Here is a 24,277-nt window from a genome sequence, read left to right as displayed (position 1 = left end):
GGCGGGCGCGGGCTTTGTTCCCGCGGTGCGAGCGGCGGGCCGGGCCGGGGCGGGCGCGCAGGTTGCCTCGGAGGCTGCCGTGCCCGGCGTGTCGGGACAGCCGCCGCTCCGGAGCAGGAATGCAGCCGCGCACCCGCCGCGACGGGCCCCTTAAAGGTACAGCCCGGCTCCGCGGCGGCGCCCCGGGCTACCTGCCTCCCCTCTCCTCGGCGGGGACTGGAAGTCCTCCCGCAGCGCCCTGGCAGAGTGGGGCCGGGGCAGGAGCGGTACCAAAAATAGTGGCGAGGGGAGGGGTTCGCTGCGGTCTTAGCGAGCAGGGAAGCGGTTCCATGAAGTCTCGGCGGTGAAAACTTATCTTTGTGGTTGCTTTATCAACTGAAAAGCAATTGCTGTTTCTTCGTCTTGTGCGGTATTTTACAAGGGCGCCCGGTGGAGGAGGACACATCTAAACGCCTCGCGGAATTGTTTATGAGGAGTTGGAAGGCTTTTGGGGGAGGGGTGTGGAGAGGAGATACCTACCTCGTTTCTCTCCCTTCACTCCTTGGGCAGCTGCTGTATAATTTCACCCATCCGTTTTCTCCTATGCTACTCTGAAATTACGGGAAGCATTTGCAGTAGTGCTGCTGACCTCCATCATTCTGCAAGTATTGCCTCTGGGGCACAATCACGTGGAGTTTGGGTTTCACATAATATTATTTCTCTTCTAACAAGAAACATAATTGCAGGTAGTCTTTGAAGAAGGTGCTAAACCAGCTTGGAAAGGCTGCAGTTCTGTGTATCAGAAAATCTGCTTTTTAGAAACCAGAAGTACTCTTAAGTTCTCAAGTGCCACACAGATACTTAGCTGCAGTCTAGGACTGAGAAGGATCTAAAGCATAGATCTTAGTGTAGGTGCAGATCTGGATGTGTTTTATTTTGGCTGTTACCCAGGTGCTCCTAGTTAATGTGTCTGGGCTGTTAACAGCCATGTGGGGGATGTCTGATTGTAAAGTGCAGGTTTACTCGTAGGTGGTTGTGCCTTGATGTCTCCGGGACACTTTTTATGGCAGTTTGTCTCTCTTTCAAGTAGTTCTCCCATCAGTGCACTTTCCTGTACTCTCTTATCAAATGAACGTGAGTTTGTGATTGGATGTGCCAACTGCTTCCAGAAGTGAGTATCCTCTTTCCTTCACGGGAAGATAAGCTTTGCAATAAGAACACAATTACTGAGCAATTTTTTTCCTATTTGAAGCAAGGAAAAACATGAGGAGGTGTCAGGAAGGAGGTGGCAGAGAAGATGCCAAAGTTTGTGATAGTTGGTGTTCCTCCCCTTAGCTAGAAATTTTTCATCATTGTCCCTTAGAAGTACCTGCGGGGATGGTGTACAGCTTAACTGTCACAAAGCATGCACAGCCATGGAACTCATGATGCCAAACAGGTAAATTGTTAGAAGAGCTTGGTTGTTTACCACTGTGCCTCAGTAGAGGAGCAGGTAAAGCAAACAAGTCTGCAAGATTGACCTTTGACCCTCTTTTGGTGGATAGTGGCAGATAAAACTGGAGAAGTCTGCCAAAAAAAAAAAAGTCTGCAAGTATCTTGAGCTCTTGGAAAAATGCATTGCAGGTAAAAACAGGTATATATATAGAATTTAAAGCTAATGGCATGCGCTGCTGGTGTGTGGTGATGAAGAAGGGCCTGATGTTATGATGGTCTGTGTTAATATAAAAACAGAATGTCACAGAACCTGTCTGGGTGATGTGCTTGCAGTTCCGGCTCCTGGAGCTCTGCCAGAAAAACACATGGCTAATATCAGCTTTACTCCCCAAGCATCTTGACTACATTTTAGAGTCACAAACTTGAATGTGATACCTCTATAGAAATAGAGTTTGCAGTGGGAATCATGATCTCCACTACGTGTGCTTGGCTTTGCTATTGGTTCTGCAGCTCTCAGCCAAGTGCAAAACGGCTGTTTCCCTGTTGTCAACTTGGAGCTGATAATGTTCTACTTCCTGGGCGTGCTAAGAGTGCCTGGGTTTACTGTTGATCAGGTTGGATGATATTCATAGATCTCATGATCACCCTGAATTTTCTTGACTGTTTCTTTTTGTCAAAGTGGTGGCGGCACTAAGTAACATACCCACTCTTCTAAAATGAAAACTAAGGTGCTGCAGGAGGCTGATAAGTGGTGGTGGTTGTTTTTTTGTTTTGTTTTTGTTGTTTTGGGTTTTTTTTAAACAATTCTGTGTCTACTAAAACATGGTAGCATTAGTGGAAAAGCATAAAAGCATCAATCTTCCAGTATGAAGTTAATGTTATTGTTTCATTTATTTAGTGTAGATAAGCAATTTTCTTTTATATTGTCTTTCCAAAAGCATTCAGTTGTGAGCTTTAGCACTGTCTTCTGCCATAGAGAATCCCTTCTTGCATCCTGGGAGTGTGGGTGTATGCAGCAACCAAATTAATAGGTGCTTAGTTACGTAAAGTGCTTGTATTTCCAGAGTGTTTTGTGAACCTTGAAGAGGGATATTCTCTTCATGTGGGTCACAAAATGGGATTTCAGAAAACTTGGAGCTATTTCTCTACACTGTGTTCATTGAAGTTACAGAAGAAAAAGTGGTTGGCTATAAACATTATCCAGTTTTTTGTAGTTCAAACCAGAAGGCAGTACTTGCTGTATGTTAAGTAGAAGAAGAAATTGAAGTGATTTGTATTTCATTTTTACTCCTAAAAACCTGTACTTCTCCAGACTGGTGAAATTAACATTAAAAAACAATTAAAACATTCATTCTGTGAGAATGATCTGTAGTCTGATAGTCTTCTTGAATCTTCCTGCGCTCTTGTGAAATAGGCAAATATTATCCTTGTTTTGTAAATGTGGGAAGTGAAGTAGAAATTGTCTTGCCCAAGGCCAACCCCGTTTGCCCTAGAATGCAACTTACCATTGAGCACAATAGAATATATGCTTCATAACACTTACAAAAGCTGATAAAGAGATGTTATCTTAAAAACCAGTCAAGGTTTTAAAAATAGGTTTAAAAAGTAAGTGCACGTCCTACACCTTCGTTGAATTCTTCTGCTGCTTGTGACTTGTAGCTATTTCTATTTCTCTTGCTGATGATCAAAAGATTCATAAAACCACAGAAATTTTACTGACTCTCTGTTGGAAAGGGTGAATTGGTAAGTAAAGTGTTGTTAAAAGAAACATGTAAGAAAAGTGGACACTTTATTTCTCTAGTCCTCTGTTATTTCCACCTTAACTATTTGTGATGTTATCTCAAAGAGCTTTACATAATAAAGTGATATATATGCACATGCATGCACATTTAAACTGACCGTCTTTTAAGGTGTCTGGCTTTACCTGATACAACATCCAGAGCTGGAGCTCTGGCATACAGCAAACCCATTCCATTAATTGGCATACTGTATTTAGTGGCTGTCTGTGTTTCACACAAATCATGGCAGAGAACTCTAATTGTAATTGTTGTCCATGAATCTAATGTGCGTGATGGTTAGGCTCTTGCTTTTGTGTCTGTAGTGCCTGTGGTTATTTGCCATGGCTGTTATGTTAGGCGTTACTCTTTTACAGGATTTTGTTGTCTCTACTGCATGAAGACTGGGCAATGTAATGCTTCTTGAATCTCTTCTTTCTGTATCGTCTTCCCTGTAGATTTCCATTTCTTCGTACTAAAGACGGGAACTATATGGATCTAGGGGCTTGTGATTCTGTAGGCTTGTGGTTTAGTCATGCTGTATATCTGGTCGCTCTAGGACTGTTACCTTGGGTGTATTTGGCTGCCATCCTGTTGTGGGTGAGTTCATGTTCAGGTTTTTCAGCTTTCCAGGCATTTTTTTGCCTCTGTGATGCAGAACTGCCTGTTAAATGCTGAAGTATTCCAGCCTGTATATTTAGTCTGAGAGACTCTTGAGCTGCAGTTGGTGCTTCTGTGAGGAGTAGAACTCCTTCTTGGCTGCTGTGAGCCTAGGTGAAAGGAAAATAAGTTTTCTTAAAGACTTTATTAACATCGAACAGAGCTGATGTTTGTGGACTTATGCCTTGCTAAATTGTGGATGACTGAAACTCCTCATATCAAGGAATTGTGTTTATTGCTTAAAATAGAAGAAAAAGAAAAAAGGGGATTGAACACTCGTGAGCCTGATTCCGATGGTATGAGATACATGCCTATAGGAGGATGCTTAATGTTAGCAGAACTTTGGGCTGTGAAAAGTAGTACTAGAAGCTTTTGTTTTTCATGAGCTTCTTAGGTCATTAGGTTTTTCTGTATTTAGCCACCAGTCAGCAAGTAACCATTAAGATCAACAGACAGTACTGTATATGCATATTCAATGTTTGTATTGCAAATTGCAGTTTTGTAAAAAAATGTATGACCGAAGACAGTGCAGGCTCTTGCTTATCAAGCTGTTACATGTTAATAGCAACTTTCCGATGTTGCAATACCCAGAACTAAGAAGCACCAGATTTTTCCCCTGAATGGTTTAGGATGAGAGTAAAATTTACCTCCCTGTATTATAGTGATGAAGTTATTTAAAGAAATGTTGTCCAGCAAAGCTTCCAGTAAAGAATGTGTTTGCCTGAAAACAGACCCCATATTCTGTAATGTCAAGGTGAAGTTTTACTCCTGGAGTTAAATTTACCAGCAGTGAGACTTTATCATGACTCCAGACAGAGGAGACCTCTCTCCTGGCTGCCAGCATGGTGACTTCCTTCGTATGCCCTAGCAGGGCATAGTCTTCTGTATCTCTTTGTTACTGCCTGACAGCCCCTCCCAGCTGCTGGAGCTTTCTGTTTCTATTGCATAGCAGCAGTTCTTTAATCAGAAATCTTGTTAGTATTCAAGGATAATTGATCCGACTCTCTGGTAGGGGGTGGGGACCCAGCCTTGCATCCTTCTCCTACTTGCCACCCCCAGTTTGACCCCTGTTGTCTCTTTGTTTTCTCCTGTTAAGTTTGTGCCAGTGATGTGTGTGTGTGCTGTTTTTCCAAGCAGCCTGAAGTTGGCTGTAACCAAGAGCAGCAGTTAAATAGAGCCCGATTTCCCCGCTTCCTGGCGTTTAGTTGTTCGGCTCCATTTTCTGGTCTTCTGTGTTTTTGATTTGCAGAGAAGGAACTTACTTGGTGCCCCCGGGCATCTCTTAAACCCATTAGAACAAACTCCATTATTTCACTGTACTTAGAAATCCTCCTCCTTTAGTCCCAGCATCCATCAAAATAATGTATCCTCTGTAAGGCCCTCTGGAAAATGTTTAATAGGATCTTTTCAAACTCAAGGAGAGTTCCAGTTGGGAAGGGGGAGGGGAGAAGGCTAATGGAAGATCTGACTGTGACTTGCAGTAAGCCTGAACTTGGCCTGTGTCAGCTCTCCCTTCACCTCCATGCGGAGGGAGTGCTGAACAGAGCGGATCCAACACTGGGATCAAAGCTGGAAACAAAAGGCTTTGGGAGAAAAATTTCCCGTCTGGCCAAGAGGCAGCCACACAAAGGTGGTGCATAATTTATCATTCGAGGTTTATTTCTGCTGTGCTCCTTCTGGAGAGGGAAGGAAAAAAGAAGTGACTCTCCTGCTGTTTTGAAGGGGATAAGTGATGGCTTTGGAGACTTGAGGCAGGAAGGAGCTAGAGATACCATGGAAAAACTTTTTCAGTGCAGTCTGTACCCAGCTCCTCTCTTCTCAAACACAGTCAGACATTATTTCTGTTGGGAGGGAACCCTATTCTTGCCTTTTGAAGTTTCAAAGAGTGAGTACTTCTAACTTCTCTGGTCATTCTCAAGTCTCAGTGTATGGAGTGGTGCTGCTCTTGGCAAAATCAAGTTCTTTGAATTTCTGAGGTGTTTTTCTTACCTTAAGGATCGTTCTAAGTGCTGTGGCTCTGTGTAACATGGAGGAGGAGGCTACATTTGCCCCAAAGGGTTTATAGTCTAAATTGGACATCTGACATCTGATAAGGATCAGGGATATGATAATTCTAGAGGGATAGATAAGGTCCAATATTAAAATAGCATAGCTTTCTAATTAAATTTCCTTTAGCTTTGGTTTAATGGGAAAAGCTTCTGAAAGTTTTTCATTCCAATCACTTCTTAGAACAAGGATAGAGAGGGGTTTTTGGGTAGGAGTTGGCATCAAAGACTACTGAAAGCTGGTAACTGTAGAAATAAGGATGAGGAAGCAGATGCAAGAGTAGTGTAAACCATGAGAAGAAGGGAGGGGGATATAGGAGTACAGATATTAACAGAAGTAAAGATAGGCATTTTGAAAATGAGAGCCAAGGACTTGAGCTGGCAAAGGAACAGAAGAGCCGTGTAAGGAGATCCAAGTGGAGTAATTATATGGGATCTGATGGCAGAAAGGGTTGTTAATTAGGTAGTATAAAAGATGGAAATTTTGAAAGTGAAGATGAGCATTGAGCAGAATTTAACTGCTGAGGCAGGGAAAGACTTATTGTAGTAATGATTTAAAGGAGGATGTGACAACTTGTTAGGGACCCTCAACAGTACAGCCCCTGCCCTAGTGGGGTGATTTTATGAAATATCAGAAGCTTAGCAATGGGGACAGTGGTAGAAAGGGAGACTGATATTGGCATAGTGCTGAGATGGTGAGCCCATGAGGTAGAGGTGGTGATGGAGCTATCTGCAGCGGTAGAATGTGGGACCTGTCAGGCTTGGGAGCACATACAGCCAGAAGGAGTTTTGAGTGGGATGTCTGGGAAGGTATTTTGGAGGACAGTCCTGCCTGGAAAGTGTATGAAATGGGAGGGCAGAGTTGAAGAGAGAAGCTAGGAGGTTGGAGGTGATTGCTTGGAAAAAGGCGTAAAGTGAGAATAGGAGATTACTCTGGGTTTGGAAAGGAGTCTGGGTACAGAAGCAACAAGACTGGTGGCAGAAAATAACACCTTTCCTGGAAAAGGAGGCTACTTCTCTTCCTCTTCTCCATTAAGAATTGCTATGTGAAGGAGTGAGTCACTAGTGAGAACTGTTAAAACATAAACATGTGATGTTCTCAGCCTCCTTCTCTGAGAGGCTCATAAGAACCATCATGTGACTATGCAAGAAGGTTAGAGGGAAATACACACTCTGCTCCACTAGCCTGAATCTCCAGCTCTGTCAGTTCATTTGACTTGGTGACAGCTGGTAGTGTCTGGGAGAGGTTCTTGCCTAAGGTGCAGCCATTCACTGTAGCAGAACCGTGTCTCATGGAATCTAGGATTAGAATAAAATAAAGACACACCTTCATTTTTTTCTTTGTGCTCCCACCCAGTTTTAGTTCTGAATTTCCATAACTGCTGAGTAGTCAAATCCTTTCTTTGCAGCTCTGAGGACAGGGAAAAAAATATGAAGTCTCAGGATTGTCATTTCCTGCTTCTGTTCCAAGCTCCTGAGGTTGAACCAGGAGGTGGCATAATTCTCTGAAGTAAAATGGCATTTGTTAAGAGGAAGCCAGCTTTACTGCTGTCCCTTCTTTGTAATTCAGAGTTTGCAACTTCTTCAGGCTTGACAAATTTAGGAAATGAGGTTTTTGAGGCCTCAGAGATTGTGTTCTTTTGACCGTGAGAAGCCTGTTACTCTTGAAAAGCCTGAGTTGAGTTTCTTACGGCTGGAGGACATGCCCCTAATTTGTGCTGCCTTTTTAAAAGAGCCTTGATCAATGTAGTACCTATTAGCACGAGGAGACACATAATGGGTCTGGCTGTGAGAGAAAACTGAAGAGTTTGCAGCATGGGAAAGGGAGATAGATTGGAGGCTGCCATTCTGGAGGTTTTAATAGCCAAGAAGCAGGAGAGGATAGTCATTGGCAAATAGGGATGCTAGTGGACCATCTGCATTTTTGTCATGGATCTCAAATAGAAGTATTCAGTGTCTAAATCTTAGAAAGCATGATGTGGGAATAGGTGGAAGACTAGGTAAGGTCTCCTGACAAGGGCACTAATCATTGCCCTGCAAACAGACCTAAATTTAATACAAGGAAAGAGCAGGCTGATTTGAGCAGAGTCAAAGTGGTAAAGGGATTTTTCTTGGGCATTGACTTGGAAACGGGGAAGGACTGAATTGGGCTGGTTGGTGAGGTTACGGCCCTTTCCTATCTTTGCTAGGCCGTAGGAAAGGCTGCCCCTGGGTCTGAGTTCTTTCCTGTACCAGTGAACGCCTGTTGCAACAGGGTGTTGACTCATGAACAGCTGATTCCTGAGCTAAGATGTCTCCACCACAAGGGTGGTAACCTCATGCGTTGTTCCAGTTCGAGCTGTCACTGGTCATGAATCAACACTGTCTGTAGGCCTTTGTTCACTGCATTTTTGAGTGTAAGGAAGAATTCAGACCTGCAGTCAGCATTACCTTAAATAACAGAAGGCCTTTAGGGTGTTTGTTGTTTTGTGTTTTTTTTTTTTTCTTTTTCCAGGCCCAGGGTTCTTTTATCTGTGGAGCAGGTGGATCCCCTGCCTGTGCCTCAACTCCTCAAGAAGGGCATATTTGTCATCTTTGCATCTTTGGCAGTTATGTTGAGTAATTTCTATGCTACCAGTACTCAAGCAGGGAAGAACAACCTTGTTGATCCCTGCCTTCTGCAACCTTCCACTACAAACTTCCTTGGCTTGAAGTGGCTCATCCACTCACAAGAGAAGCCTGTTGTTTCTCTTCTTTGTGACCTGCCTCCTGTGAACTGGAAGATGAGGAGCTGTAATCTTCTGTTGCTCTTAGTGCAAATTCCAGACTAGAACAAAATAAGCGAATTCCTTAGGTTAAGTTTTTTGGTCAATTGTCCCTAGAAAATGTTGGGGTTTTTTTCATACTTCCTTTCTTGCTTGCTATGGTTAGTTCTTCACCCACAAGTCTTCAGAATTCTGGGAGCAAACATTTAAGCTGGAAAGGAATGTCTTTAAAAAAAAAAAAAAAAAGGATAATTCCTCTTGATACTGTGTAGTAACTTTTTGTTAGTTGGTTGTGCTGGAGAAGCAAACTCTTGATGACAGTAATAAGTATGCTGGAGGAAGAAGAGAAACTCATATGATAACTTTCTGAGGAATGACCCATGAGCAATTTTTGTGCTGCAGATGCTTTAGAACAGACTGGCAGGGAAGAGGGGGTGGCAGGCACTTGCCTGCTTTAAACGCTTGGCAAAACCCCTTGTTTAGCTTAATCGGGTACCCAAGGCCAAATCTAACACAGTTACAGTATAGAACTAATGGGAGATACAGGGCAAGTTAAATCTATGTACAATCCATCAATTATAGGATAAAAATAAACAGTACTCAGAAGCCTTCGAGCAAGGAAGGGAGTGAGGCAGAGATGACATCTTTGGTATGTGCATCTTGACTTACCCGCTCAGGCGAAACAGCCTCTGAGCTCAGGCTTCCGATTAAGTGACTGGGACAGCTGCCAAAACACCTACGTTTGCTAGCTAATGTACTGCAGTGCATTGGTCCTGCAGGTTAATCTGGGAAAGGCATGGAGTGATATCTGGGTTTGTTTTGGGCTTTTTCTTGAACGATGTCATAACAACATGCTCTGCATCCTGTATATCAAGATCTTAAAATAAATGTGGTGGCAATGCTAAAACTGCCTATTAAAGTCTTGTGAGAAAAGAGGGCCATCACCATTATGCCACAGAAGACCAGATATGCCTAGGGAGCCAGCTTTTCTGACCTTGCGGGCTGCATACCAAAGCCTTTAAGGTATGTGCTATATGGCTCTATGACCTTTAGAGACAAGCAGAAGGGGAGTGGCTCACAGGAGGGAAATGACAGTAACTCCATAAGGGGAGAATTATTCTGTTGCAGGATGGGACTGGGCTGAGGTAGGTATGCAGCAAGGTCCCTCTACAGCCCCGCACTAACCAGCCTCAGGAGCCCTTGCATGCCTAAGGCTCCCTGCCAATGTGGCTGTGCTGGCTACGTAGTGGCCCTAGCAAGTAAGACATGTTTCAACTACTCAAACCATGAGTACTGAATACAATGCTGAGATTTCCCTGCTATACTATTTGACGGCAAATTAAACATTTGACTGCCACAAGAATGAACTCCAGACCTCTGTATGTTCTTACATTGTAACCAAAGGGAAGTTAACTTTTTTATTTTCAGATGTGCAAACACATGATAGAACTAAATCTATGAAATCGGTGTAGTGATGGCTACAGAGTAGAACTGGAAGGATTTCTGTTGCTGAGCTTTGCATAAAAAGACTTGATTTCGGTGCTGTCTCAGCCAAAGCAGCAAAAGCTGTCTCCACCTAAAAGTACTAGAGAACCATAGACTGAAACCAAATGAAAACGCTGTCCATTCCTATGAAAACATTGTTTCTGGGATTTGGCACTCCTTTTGAGGCTAACGAAGCAAATAACTTAATCCAAAATCCATCTGTTTGAGAAACTAGTCTGAATCTAAACCAGAACACAAGTTTCTGTAACAGAAAAAAGTCCAAACCTACTAGCCAGCTAGACTGCCACAAGTTATTGCGCAAAGTTATTGTGCTGGCAGATAGTATCAAATGAAATGTGCAAAATCAAGTCAGACTCTTACCATATACTGAACTGGCATGTGCAACTTTGAGTTGGATACGGGGAGAACACCATAAATCAAACAGTAAATGTCTGGGAAAGAGAAGTAAAAGGAGAGACTGACAAGGAAACCTTCTAATTCTGGGAGTAAAGTATAAAAGAAGATTAGAAAGAGCAAGAGAACACTTACCTCACTAGAAATAAACCATTATTCCTTGGAATATTTGCATTTCTATCATTGGACTCCATGCCATGTAGCCTTCTCTTTTGAAACCTCTGTGGAGGCAGGCATTTCATTTGTTGAATCCACTTCTGGGAGAAACTCAAGTGTGCTGTCTCTTACATGTGGGTAACACTTGCAGAGCTTGTTTTGCCAATAAAAGTGTCTTTGAATTGACTGTGGTGGGATGTGGTGCGAGTTCTGATGCAACATGAGGCTCTTTGTAAGTGCAGATTTTTATGAGAACCCGTCTCTAAAATCTCTAGTAATTTTGTTTTCTTATTGCTGTTGCGAATTGGCTCCTTCCTTTCTGTAGTCCATTGTTGTACGGTTGATGTTTGGAAATGAAATGTCTTCCATCTGGTTAAGAAATTTGATTTATCCTTGGAGGCCTGAACTGCTGCCTTTGCTAGTAGGAAATAAACAATGTTCCAACTGTCCCTAATTATCACCCACTTGCTTTCCTGCGGATCCATGTCTCTTGCAAGGACACTAGAAGAAATGACTTACGGATTATGAATTGCATTTTTCCTGTCCTCTATTCCTTCACCTCTCCCAGTTTAGTCCTCTCCTCTTGTTTAAACTTTGGAAATTAAACATACTGCTTAGAAGGATTAAACAATGGGCTGGACAGTGGAGATGTGGCTTGCCTGGACCGCAGTCAGTGGCTTGTTTCAGGTGACATTAGGGAAGTAACTGCAAATGACTTACTGATTTGGAGTAGAGTTCAGTATAATCTCGCTTTAGGGGAAACATTGTCTTCAAAATACAGTTTTAGGGTAATATAAAGCCCATGTTTTGGAATATCAGAATCAGAGGAATTTTTGTTCCTGCTGTCTTTTGCTTTCAGTAAACTTGATATCTCTCTGAGAGAGATTGGTATTTTTGTTGTTGTTTTGGTGGGGGTATTAGGACGTTGTCACTGCTGAGGATTGTTCTCTGCCTGCAATGTACGTGGCTTGGCCTCTAGCTGCAGGGCTTCCTTGACCCATGGGGTGTGGTTTCATGCTACACCTAATCTAGTGTAACTATGGGTTGCCCCACAAGAGCGGTGTCGCCCCCTTGTCCCTTTGATTAGGTCTGTGTGTCTGTCTGCTGGATGAATCAGTTCAGCTTGTTGATCTGTCACAGAACTTTCTGCAAAATGGTGAAACCAGTGACACCACAGGTTGTGTGGTATTGGCAAGCCGAAGAGAATTGCTCTTCAGTGAGCTGATCAATATAGACCTCATGGAAGGATGGAGGGAGCAAGACCAACCTTTTTTTGGCACTGGCTTGCTGCTGCATTTCTTTGCCTTAACAGTAATTTGGAAGGACTTTGCCTGGAAACAAGGGAAGGTGAAAATTCAAGCCCAATGTTCAGTTTCTATGGCTCATGTAAGCATAGGTCTCTTTATTGTATTGTACTTGTATGACAGTCTTACTGCTGTGTTAGTGTCGAAGTGTGGTGAAAGATCAACCTATAGATGTTGTAACTGGTGCAGTATGTTAATTGGTGATGCCTTTTGTGGTCGAAACTTCTATTCATTAAGACTTGAAGCAAAGACCTACTATCTTGTTTTACTTGGGCTAACGCAGACTTATGTTCTGAGTTGTTGCCAGAGAAATTTGTCAATCTAAATATGAAAAGCTTTATCCCCTTGCTAGTGCCTTGACTCTTTTTCCTTAATCTTGCCTTTTAAATGACTGATGTCTAGCAAAGAGTTGGTTTTTGACCCTTATTTGCAGAATCTGGATCCAAGTTTTGCTTGCTTTCCTCACCCCTCTCCACTGATGCAGTGGTGTGTCATGGTTTGACAAGCCTGGCCTGGGCATGCACACAAAAGGAGGCACGATCCCACCCTCCTTCTGTTGATGCAGAAATGGCAGTGCTGATGCTAAGTGCCTAGGAAGACAGTGCTAGCTGTTTTGAAACATAAGCTGCCTAAACGGCCATTCCTGTTCTCCCTGAATGAGTATGTGGCAGGCTGAAGGGAAAGATCTACATGGGCTGAATGTCACACATGAGTTGTCAATTGGATCATATAAAGATTCACTCTGATGGAAATCAGAGCTTCACAGTGTTACATGCAGTGTGTGCATACAATAAGGACAGTCCCAACTGTGAAGAGTTCATAATTTCTATGTGTAATAAATTGACAGATGTATTGAATAATGAGAAAAAAACCACAATGAAATACTGATTAACATAGTAAATAGAGGCTCCACTTAAATGCTTTGCCTTTTAGTCTGTATATTGATACTCCTTGTCCTGTCCTCTCCATCCTCAGAATATCTTTCTGTTGAAGATGCCATTCTCTAATCTTTTTTTTTCCCTCCTCTGACATGCTGCATTTGATTTTTGATTTGACAATTTGATGCATTTGTGTCTGGAGTCTGATACTGGGAGAGTGAAAATTCTTCTCAGATGTAATACCCTTCTAAGAGGATGTAGTTGCTGTTTTGGTCCTAGATAGTGCATGTTCCTGTTAGCTGCCAGTGCGTTCAATAAATGGTTAGCATTAGTCTAATGAGGGGTATCATATCTGAAGCCAGCTCACAAAGATCTCTTCTGCCTCTGTGACTCTTCCACCCTTTCCCCTATCCTGACTGTAGCAGCTCTTAGGATGGATTGCAAATGGATATTTAACCATGTAACCACAAAGGTCAAGAAAATTGAGAACAGAAGCATAACTTGGACTTGGTTAGGAATCCAAGTGTTAAACCCTGGATTCCTGACTTGGAATAGTTTAGCTGTGGCCAACTTTAAATAATAATTATTGAATGTTCCTTTTTGCTGCTTTGTAGCAGCAAGCTAAATTGCTGGGTAGAATTCTGTAAATATCTAATTGGCTTCAGTGGCCATATTTACCCAATAGCTTAAGTGGTTTTCCCCATAACCTTTGGAGATCATCTGTACAGAACTTGGGAGTGTCCTCTTTGCAAGCTGTGACATAAAGGTTCCCTCTGGTTGTTAGGCCAGGTGTGCTAATGGCTAGGTCTTTTTTGTTGTTGTTTGGTTGGTTTTTTTTGTTGTTGTTGTTCCTCTAAGGTTAGTTGACAACTTGATTTTGGAGTCTACAGAATTTTTTCTTGCAAGGGTAAAGAACTGAACCATGGTGACTGGTTGCTTAAGAGCTGTTTTCTTCTGCATACTGAAGTCAGTGGCTTTTTCCCAGATTAGAATGTTACATTTTTAAACATTTACTGTAGTCAAGTGTAGAATGATCTAATTCAGTGTGTTTATTCCTTTTCATAAGAATTTTCAGCACAGTAGCATGCGTATCCTACTTCTAAATGTGCAAACACTTGGTAAACAGACTGTAAGAAGAAAATAACTCTTCAGTCACTGTGGTAAATATGTCTGTAAAGCCTTAAACAGGAAATGACCCCACTGTATGTCAGTTTGGCTGGGAGGCCATGGTTCTGCAAGCAGTGAAGCAAAGGGAGGAATCAGACTGGGCTGGGTGAGGAGGAGTTGGAAGATCCTTCAGATTTGCATCTTTTCACTGCTCATCGCCCACTGGACCACTTTCCCTGATCTGTTTTTTACCAGGCTGCACAAAGCTGTGCCAGCTTATGGGGGTCATGGGACTGGGAGTAGGGGAAGGAGGGCTGGGAGCTCTTTAAGCTGGCACTACTGATGGATATGAAACTACAGTCTTGAAGTTTCTTTCCCATTTTGAGCAAGTATCAGTGTGTTTCTGGAGGACCCAAGAGCTGTGTTATCACTTAAATGTAGTCAAATCAAGGCTGCTTCCTGTCCTTTGCTTATCGTGCACAGAAGAGGGTTTGTTTTGGGAGGATATCTGGCAAAGAAATCAAGAAACTAGGTTATAGCATGAAGGGCAGAAGATTATATCTTCCCCATGGAAAACAGTCATGCTCTTCTGAGGACTCGATACCTAAATCATCTTGTATGTATTTCAGTTTGCCAAATGTTTGTGCAGTTATAAGGAGGGACATGGGAATGATTTCCAGAATGCTGTTGCTGTTCATAATTCCACATTGTTTGATAGTGCACAATAAAAAATGGAGGGAGGGGAATGAACCTCTAAGCACACTTCTCAGAATCTGGAATTAATGGACCACATTCAACCTTGGAATAAAGGACCAGGAAATGGGAAAGCTAACTGAGCTCAGCCTCTGAGGTTGAGATGTGTGCTATCATGGCCATAATGGTGTGTAGCTTAGTGGTGTGCTGTGACTTCAGTAGATCTGATCTTGACTCATCAAGGCTTGTTGGCTGAAGGTCCAAATGTACCAGATGTTCTTACTTAGAGAGTGATCTGTAGGAATAAATGTTATGTTCTTATAGTGTTTGGGAATAGCAGTGTAAGGTACCAGAAATATTTAGCAAATTTAGTCAAGATATAAACTGCACACTAAGGCCTTTTTCCTCACTGCAGAAGTACATTGTTTTTTTTCTGACTGAAAAAAAGTCATTTTACTGTACAACCATTCAAATGGATTACTGTATAACTCTTCAACTTAGGAGTGGAAAGAGAGGAAAAAAGTCTGTGTCCAACTGAAAAAAACTCCCAGGAACTTCTCAAGGTAGACTGTAATTACTGGAGATAAAATTCTGCTACGAATAGAAGTAACTAGACAAGTAGCCCTGTGTTCTGCCGCATCTTAACTGCTATCCAGTCATTTTAGGCAGCATTTATAGCACTGGTGGGCTTGGGTCATTCTTTGATCGGAGGAAGTACTCTATACTTGGCTGAATAACATCACTTCTTGCAATGCTCACAAATTGCCTCAAAAGCTTGATTCAACTTGATTTGTCTGTTGTACCCTACTCCCCAAAGTACAGTGGAATAACAGAGGGGAAAATGGCTCTTGAGTCATTGCAGTAAATGCATCTCTAAGACTGAACAGAAGACACCACACTGTCTTTTCATGGTTTTTGGCCCTGAGATCATGGTTCTAGCAAAAGGCAGTATGCCTAAAGGTAGGGTGAACTTTTCCTCTGTAGGCAGAAGAGTTTAAAAGGCTTTTAAGAAGTGTAAGAAATTCTTCTTCCAGGGCTGAATGACATGTCTGCTGAAATGAATTGTGGGCTTTGTGAGGAATCTGTCTTTTATTTAGATATGCACTTCAGATCCCTGGAACTTGGTCCAGGAAGTAGTATCAGAAGTAGTTCTTAATAATATTGTTAATACAGGCTCTTCTCATGAGAAAAATCCGCAGGCATCTTTAGCCTGCTTTTGTATGGAAGCAATGGTTATTTCAATATGTGTGCATATCTTCTCACCCCAAAAAACTGGTCCCAGAGATTAAAAGTTTCATGAAAATAGGCAGCACAATAAAGGGAAGGCACAACAGAAGTGACTTGGCTGTGGGTGAAGATTCCTCATGAGTTTGCATTTTGTTAGACATGAAAGAATCCCCTCCCTCCCTCCATTTGGCAACAGACGCACCAAAATTGACTATTAGTGATGAATCCATCTGAAACTGGCTTTGTTAGTTCTGCTTCTCATGTAGCTATTGAGATTAATCAGGTGTGCAAGTTGGAGTCTTGCTAGACATAAGCCTATTTCCAGGTTCCCAAGTAGTGGCAGTGGTCCAAGTGGTTAGTTCACCAAGCTCAGGAGATATTTAGTCCTCTCTCGTTAGGAGGCAGAAGTCTTCAGTGGGCTTTAATTGGGTTGCACTTTAGGACTGCTCAAAAGCTTTGGCTGGTTTAGGATGTGGCTGCTTGGCTGCAGAGTGATAACTTCTGGCGAGAAGCATTTTAAACTTGTGTTCTGAGCTAACTGGCTGCTGGCTGGTTCCCAAATACGAATGAGAGGTTTGGGGTGGGGTTTGGTTGGGTTTTTTTGGGTTTTTTGTTTCAACTTTTGAAATTTTTGGACGGGATTTTATCTGTTAAGGTTCTGTTATTTTGCTCATCCCCATCTCAAGGGTCCATGGAGGCTGTGCTCTCTTGTATAGCAAGAAATTTTAACTAGGATATCTGAAATAATTACTGCTCCCAGTGATCTGCCGTGTGCCTCTCAATGGCTGAATACAAGGTAAAATATTGCAGAATGTCACAGTTTACAGCCTGGCAACTTCCATTTATTTTAGCATGCTGGATTATAAACTGGTGCTTTAGGAGCTGTGCACAGCTGTCCTGAGGTAATATCTTGCCAGATAAGATCCTCCAGATTGCTGGGTCTGGTCAGATTGAACTGAAAGGAGGCTGCAGGCATGATGCTCTTTTCCATCTGGAGACTCGAATCTCTTGGTCTTCAGGCTGTGTTACAAGGCCTGTGTGCCTCAGCCTTAAGCCTGGCCAGGGTAGAAGCTAGCTGAGGGGTTTTGCTGAGGGCGAGGAAAGGAAGGAAAGGTGTCCTGTGTGCTCCCAAACCTCCTCAGTGTCTTGGAGCACAAGAGAGACATTCTGTAATGCAAGTTGAACCAGTTCTGATGGTCTTTCCTAATTAGTTACATCAGAAAGGCCAAGGATCTTTACTTCTTTTACTGATTTTTTTTAATTTCTTTTTTTTTCCTGCCTTTTTTTTTCCCACCCTTTTGTCTTGCTTTCAGTTCACCCATCTGCATCTGGTCTTGCCCAGGCAGCTGCTGCTCTATTTGTATGTTCCCTGGGGGAGCTCTGGTGCTCCTTTAAGATCTCCTGTTGCTTTGGGAATTCACCTTTTAGACATGGTGCTTCATTAGCCTCTCTCATTTATTTAGTACTGTGAGAAAAGATCTCCCTTCCCAAAAAGCAGAAGAACAAGTTTCCAGCAGCATGTGCTTGAGAGAAGAGTGTCTCTATGTAAATAGAGCAGGTTTAAAAGCCTCCCGCTATTGGCAAAGGAGCGGCTGGGGAGTTTTTGAAGGAATATTGTTCGATCGAGTTGGCACTAGGAGGCCCTTTGGAGGCGAGGGCCGAAGAACTGCCCGCTGCTCTTTCTCACCTAGGGCAGGCTTGCTCGCTGGTGAGCGGCCATGCTGCCCCGTGCACCGTTGCCTCTCCTCCCTTGCCTTGGTCTCAGCACAGTCTCTCCTTTTTGTTGCTGCTTGTTAGAGAAAAAGAGCCATTCGGGATTTTTCGACCACTGGGTTCTGTGTTTCCTCGTTTGCCGCCCCTCTCCCCCCGCCGGGCCTTGTGGGAGAGTCGTCCCCTCTGCAGGCGATGGTGGGAACGGCCCCAGCCTCACTTATCACCAGTGACAAATCAATGGCAGCCTTCAGAAAGCTGGCCCCCAGGATCCCTGCTCGGCCCAGCTCTGGATCAGTGGGAGGCTTCCCTGGCGGATAAAGGACTCCTTGCAGCTCTGACTTGTTGCCTTAAATCTAACTGAGGAAACCTTTTCATTCTCTTCAGCAGCAGCCCCCTCCCCTCTCGATTTGTCTTGGGGAAGGTGGCGGCTGGTGGAAGGGGGGCACTTGGGGAGGCGGGGGGAGAGACGGGAGTGGGGAAGCATTGGGGTTTGTAACAGTTTTTCTGTTTCTCTTTCACAATAGTCTGGCTAGTGCATGCAGAGCTGGACTCACAAAGCCTCCCCGAAGTGCCCGGAGTCCCGCAGGGCTCCTCACAGTGCAAGTTTGCTGTGTGTATTCCTACCAACAATACAGCTGGGCCCAGCAACAGGCTCCAGCTTTGGGCAAATATTTTACAGCTTTTCCTTAATCGCTTTTGAGGAGAGGAGGGTGAGATGGGTTTGAGAGGTGGGAGGGGCAAAGAAAGTTTGTGTATGCGAGGGAGACAAAAATAGAGATGGGTGGAGGGATTTTTCTCTGGCTTCTGCTGTCCAGGCTTCTAAAGGGAGCCTTTGTCAGCATTCAGCATCCACGCTAAAGCTAGAGGGGGTTTGGGGGGCATCAGTGTTGGATCTGAGGGAGGAGGGAGATTTAGGCAGACAACACATAATGGTTTGGGCTCAGCCAGTCTCCTTTTTTAATTTTTCTTTTAGCAGGAGACATTAGCTGACAAGCCCCTTCTGGGTGGTTTCTTCCAAAGCACTGGTGTAGGCTGAAAGCACAGACTTTTCTTGTGCTAAGTATGTCTAGCTTATTTCTGCTTAACTGTTTTTATACTTGACTTCATGTTCCCTCTACTACCTGTGAATTATCTCTCAATTTCTAGTTTATTTGATCTGGGTCCCAGCTCCAGATGTGGAAGAAATCAGAGAAGTGATGTCTCTTTAAAGCAAACTATTGCAACTTGACTGTCTGATAGGTTTTGGCCTTGGGAGTTCCTTGAGCCCATTACTGTAGTCCTGGGATAGTCAGGTAAGCTTGTATCTATGTGCTGGTTCTGTCACCCATTTCTAAACCTGCAGTGGAGATACCTAAACAGCATGAAACTGCTTGATTGTGTCAAGAAGAGATCATATGATCCCACTTCTCTGTAGCATTATGGGGAAAAAGTAACCAGGCCACCTCCTTTAAACACTGCTTTCCATCCCCCAGGGCTGGCAGCAAGCTTGGCATGCCCGCAGTTTGGGGCTAAATTCTTACATTGGCTAAGCTATGTTGCATGCATTATTTACTGTGTATTAAAGATTCAAATGTCTTCTTAGACCTGATGCTCTTGTAGTAGGAATGATGCCAGAAGCATAATCCTTGTTCCAAATGTATCATGTCAGAAATTAAATTTGGGCAGGAGATGCTTACCTGTGTCAGTATTCTCCCAGAGCAGGGAGTACTCTTGCTCTAAGGTCATAGTTCCACAGATACTTTACGCTGAGTGTAACTAGGGGCTGTACATAAGGAGACGGCACTTCCTGAACTCTCTGGCCAAGGCCTGGCTCATCTTCCACTTCCAGTCAGTTAAATCCCAGCAAAATTTCCAAATCGAATCCAGTCTCCAAACAATCAGCAGAATTTAGTAAGTAAAGGCATAGTCTGTGTCAGTGTGTGGGAGAATATGCAGGATGAAGGAAGGCAAGACTGCTGTGATATGGTAAAGCTCACAGTAAAATTCCTAGCATGGATATAGCCAATGCTTTTAAATAAGGGACATCCTTGCCTCTCATTTGGAGATAAGGGTAGAATAAGAGTTCTTTGTTGGAAGAAATTACTAATATGCCAAATACAGACCTGACTCAAAAGAATGTAAATAACTGTCTTCATGGAGATTTTCAAGCATCTTTATCCTCACTGCCATCTGGTGACTGCCCCTTTCTTCTATATTACTCATGATATAATATTTGTAGAAGGATTCTATCCTTAGACCATCACAACTACAAGTGAGGCAAGGTTTGTAGGGAGAGAGAACAACTTCAGTTAGACCCAGTAATGTGGCTAGAAGAACAGACAAGCTTTTAGGAGCAGTTTCTCCTGGGAACTAAAACAGAAGCCTAAGTCTTTAAGTGCAAGTTGGGAACAGTTGCTTTGAGTTCAGCTTGGCTGTGTTAGTGAATTAGAAATTCAAGAGAAGGTTCCTGATATCTCTGGAGCAAAAGGGGGATAATGTATGGGAAAGTAGTGGTGCCATAGGGGCCAAGCCTACCCCAATCCCTACCTGATTTTCTTTTCAGTTGATTAAAGTTTGACCAATTTCTAACTTTCCAGGTTGAAACTTGAGGGAGAGAAGAGTTTCTGCTTAAAACTGTCTGTGAAACTTCAGTTAGAAATGATTCAGTGAGCTTGGTGAATAAGGATAGAGAGAAAATGCCCCCCCCCCATGTTTAAAATCTTGCCATAGTACAGAAAAGCTTGAGAATGTTTGCTGAGCCTCCCATGCTCCAGAAATACAAAAAAGCAGAAGGGCCTTAAATATTCTTTGGTTTCTCTGAAATTCACTGCATGCTGGAGCTGTAAATATTTGAAAATTGGTACTTGTATGTGCTGAGTAGGAGTTAAAAAACCTGTCAGCAAAAGCCTCTTTGACTTTCTGTGATGGACATTGACTATCCAGTGGCAGGCTTGAGTTGAACAGGAGCTCTGCTCCAATTATTCCCCCAAGCAAAGGGCTTCAGAGGAACTGTAGTCTAGATAATGCCTTCTGAGAGGCTGCCCTCTGGACTAACTGCTCCTTTGCTGGCCTGCAGGCAGTGAGGAGGAGGAGGAGAAGGCAGCTACAGTAGGCTATTTCTGTGTGATATGATGCAGTATTGAAGATTGTGTTGCAATGCAAGAAATAACATGGAGCTGAGTCTGTCATCCCAGATGGCTATAAAGCAGGTGCGCAAAACCAGTGCAGCTGTGTGATGCCAAATACTGAATAATACAACCTGTCTGCCTGTTCACATTCTTCCAGATAATTTTGAAGGGTTAACTTTTTGCTAACTCTTTTCCATCTGGATCACTTAGCTGCTCTTTTGCTTGCACCTGGCTTAAACTTGGGTATGTGTACTCAGTGGGAATAGAGAGAAAGGTGACTGTGTTTGCACCTGATTCTGATCAGGTTTAAATTTCTGGGCATTTTTCAGGGGGAAAACAAAAAAGGAAGAGAAAAGTTTAGAAGGAAAGAGTAGCAGAACAGAATTGGATTATGGAAGTAGGGAAGCTTGTTAAGAGACAGAAAAGGGATGAGGGAATGTGGGCAGGTAGAAGCAGGGTTCTGGGTAGCAGGTGTGAGGTGGGACAGTCTGCCTTGTGCTCTCTTTTCCTACATCTACTCTGTCCCTCTGGCTCTCAATCCTCACTTCTCTGTAGTGGCTCACCCACAAAGCAACTTGTGTTTTTTTAGGTTCTTTTCTGTTGCCTGTCCTTTTTCTTAGAAAAAAGGGACTTGCAAGTTTGAGAGGGCTGAGGCTGACCTGTTTGGCACAGTGTTTTACTTTTATATCACCTGTGTTGCTCCCCTTTCCTTCTGTTGTGTTTTACGAGCATCCAACACTTCTGCAAACCATTCTTTGGCTCTTCAGGTTGGACACCTAGGAACAGAGGTTTCTGGCTTGGAACTGTGGCAGGTCTGAGATCTATAAAATGGAGCTGATGAAACCATTCACAGCAGTAAGATGTGAAGACAAATGAATCTGTGTTTATGGACTGCTTGACTGTTATGGTGATGAATACCATATAATAATTTTACATTCAGTTCAGGACTTTGTGCTAAGTGATGTGAGGATTGTGTGGTGTCATAAAGTGCAAAAGAGGCCTGTTAAAAGCTGTGCAGGTGAATTTAATTCTGGGATTTCATTAAAGCTTTTTTAAACTTGCTTATAATAGATTTTAAATGTCCTGTGTAATCAATAGCAGCTGGATTTATTTTCTTCTGAAGCCTGCTGCATAAGATACTGTCTTTGCCAGACTGTTGCTCAGTTCTGCGTACCGGGAAGCAACCCTTTTAAATTCACACCTGTAAAAGTAAATTTACTAAAATCTTCCAGGTTCTGTAACACTATACCTGGTCCCTCGTTTCCCTTCAATGGAGAGATCGCTGGTGTTGGGGAGTCATGCATGCTGTTTACTCCTGCCTCTGTGGTTAACCTGTTCCTCATGGACCATTCAATGGTGTCTAATTTTTTACGCTGATATGTTTCCCACTCTGTTGAGGAATATATGTTTGTATGTATGTATATATGTGTGTGTATATATATACTATAATATTATTTTTTCTTTGGAGTTGTCCCATAACATTTCCCTCCTGTTTCTGCTCCTTCAGGAAGAGGAGATCCAAGTCTGTCATAACACTGTGCATGCAGCCTCTTTCAGCCTCTTTTGACCCATTCCCTGGTGAATGAGAAAGTCGAGTAAAGGCCATAGATCTGCACATGAAAAACACAGGGAACATGAGTTGAGATCCATGTTAATTTCCCCCCGGAAACTGCCTCTGTAATTACAGTTCCAACATCCTCCAGAAGAAAAGGGCCCTGTCCCCTCTACAGCCCCCCTGGCAAATTCGACGCTCCTTGCAGCAGGGAAACCAGGCGTGTAGCGGAGCAGGTCAGCTGGGGCCTGAGAACGCTCCCCTTCTGTGTCTTCATTGCAGGAGGGGGGTGGGGGCTGTTCCTCTCCCCAGCCCCTTCCTTGCCCCTTCCCCCAAATCTACCAAGTAAATAAAATTTTATTTTATTATATTGCTGCCGATCTGCTGTTGTTTTTCATACAAAAAAGGTGGAAGGGGCAAGAAGGAACGAAAGAGTCTGGCGACAGGAAGAGATGAATTGCTGAAGAATGACACTGGCAGGGACTATTGTTCATTTTAACGTTGGAGCAGGAGCAGAGAGAAACATTCACACGCCATTCTTGGGCATCCTGCTGGGCAGGCTAGGAAAGGGGCATTCCAGCTGGTCATGAGATTTGGCTGGACAGATTGAATTGGGCTGAATAGAGTGCTCGCCGTTTTTTATTATTATTTTTTTTTTTCTTATAAAGAAACCCACTGATTAATTGCAATGGAACCCGATTAAAGGGAGAGTCTGAAACCCACATAGGCTTTACAGACATAAAGCTGTCAGCCTACCAGCATGCGATAACTGGGCCTTAACCCTTTATAAGGCTTATGGGGGAGGGGGATGCTCACCGGAGTCTTCATTGCTCAGTCTGTGTTTACATGTTTGTGTGAGAGAGGACTTCTGTCATTTGGGGAAGGAGTTGTGTGTACAGCAGAAAACCTGTAAACAGACTGTATCTCATGAAAGACAAGTGCCTGAAGAATGAAAATAAGTTTTAGGGATATTTTATTCAGGGAGGGGTTGTATGGGGATTTGCTCAAACATGGCTGGCTGTATTTTAATAATTTTGCAGAATTTAGCAGCCCTTGTCTATATCTGTCTCTCCTTTTGTGCAATCCTGGATGTTACAATAGGAAAAATCTGTAAAGAGACCTATAAAGTTCCACAGACTCCTTGGGGATTGTTGCAAATGAACTTGGTAGAAACATGAATGTCCCTGTGGTGGATATAACATAAAAAAACTAGGTAAGTATTTAAAAGAATGCTGTAATCTATGTGAGAACAAAGCTGTAGTTCAGCTGAATTTGGGGATGGATGTGGAGATTGAAAGCAGACGGACAACTTGGACATATGTTATTTCAGCAGTGATGGGATGGAATTTCAAGATGCTTAGTGATCCCTTTCTATGACTGAAAACTCTCATTTTTATTATATATTGCTTTCATTTCAAATGTGTGGGAAAAATGTCCATGTTGTGATGCTTCTGGTTTTCTTTAACCTATTTTTTTACTCAGCTGATTTAGTGTCTGGACATGGTTGAATGCCCTCTGCTCATTCTCTTGCTTCTTTAATACCATGTTTGTAGCTTGCTGCTTCTGTCGAGAAGCACAGATGATTTATTCAAATAGACTCTTCAAGCTTTGAAAGGGGTCTCTGTGTTGCAGTGCAAGGAGATGGGGGGGCGGGGGGGCAAATGCTCTTTCCCCCCAGCAATGTTCAGCTTCAAGTGTGACACAGTAAAGGATGGTACATAAGATCTCTAATGAGTATGCTCTCCAGTTGTTTTATCGTTTTCTGCAGCGCCCTGTGCACATGTGTGCCCACTGGATCAGAAATGTTTCTGTAGAGAGGTGGAAAGAATGGAGATAGAGTTGGAGCAAACAAAGGTCCTTTGTAGGCCCTGGGAAGATGAGAGAGGGATTGCTTTTTGCTATCTAAAGCTCCTGGTTCCTTCCAATTCATGGAATCATAGAATCATTTAGGTTGGAAAAGACCTTTAAGATCATCAAGTCCAACCGTCAACCTAGCACTGCCAA

At 43.1% G+C, this 24,277-nt stretch overlaps 1 protein-coding gene across 1 annotated transcript in view; it reads left to right on the top strand.

Annotated features, from left to right (window-relative positions):
• Positions 1-24,277, top strand: part of LRP4 (low density lipoprotein receptor-related protein 4) — an 81,168-nt gene that overhangs the window by 466 nt on the left and 56,425 nt on the right. The gene's annotated exons all lie outside the window — the stretch shown is intronic.

This window comes from Haliaeetus leucocephalus, unplaced genomic scaffold (assembly GCF_000737465.1).
Source record: "Haliaeetus leucocephalus isolate CR32 unplaced genomic scaffold, Haliaeetus_leucocephalus-4.0 Scaffold696, whole genome shotgun sequence".
Classification (NCBI taxonomy): domain Eukaryota; kingdom Metazoa; phylum Chordata; class Aves; order Accipitriformes; family Accipitridae; genus Haliaeetus; species Haliaeetus leucocephalus.
Note: the sequence above shows the minus strand (reverse complement) of the source record. Positions and strands in the feature narration are given on the sequence as shown.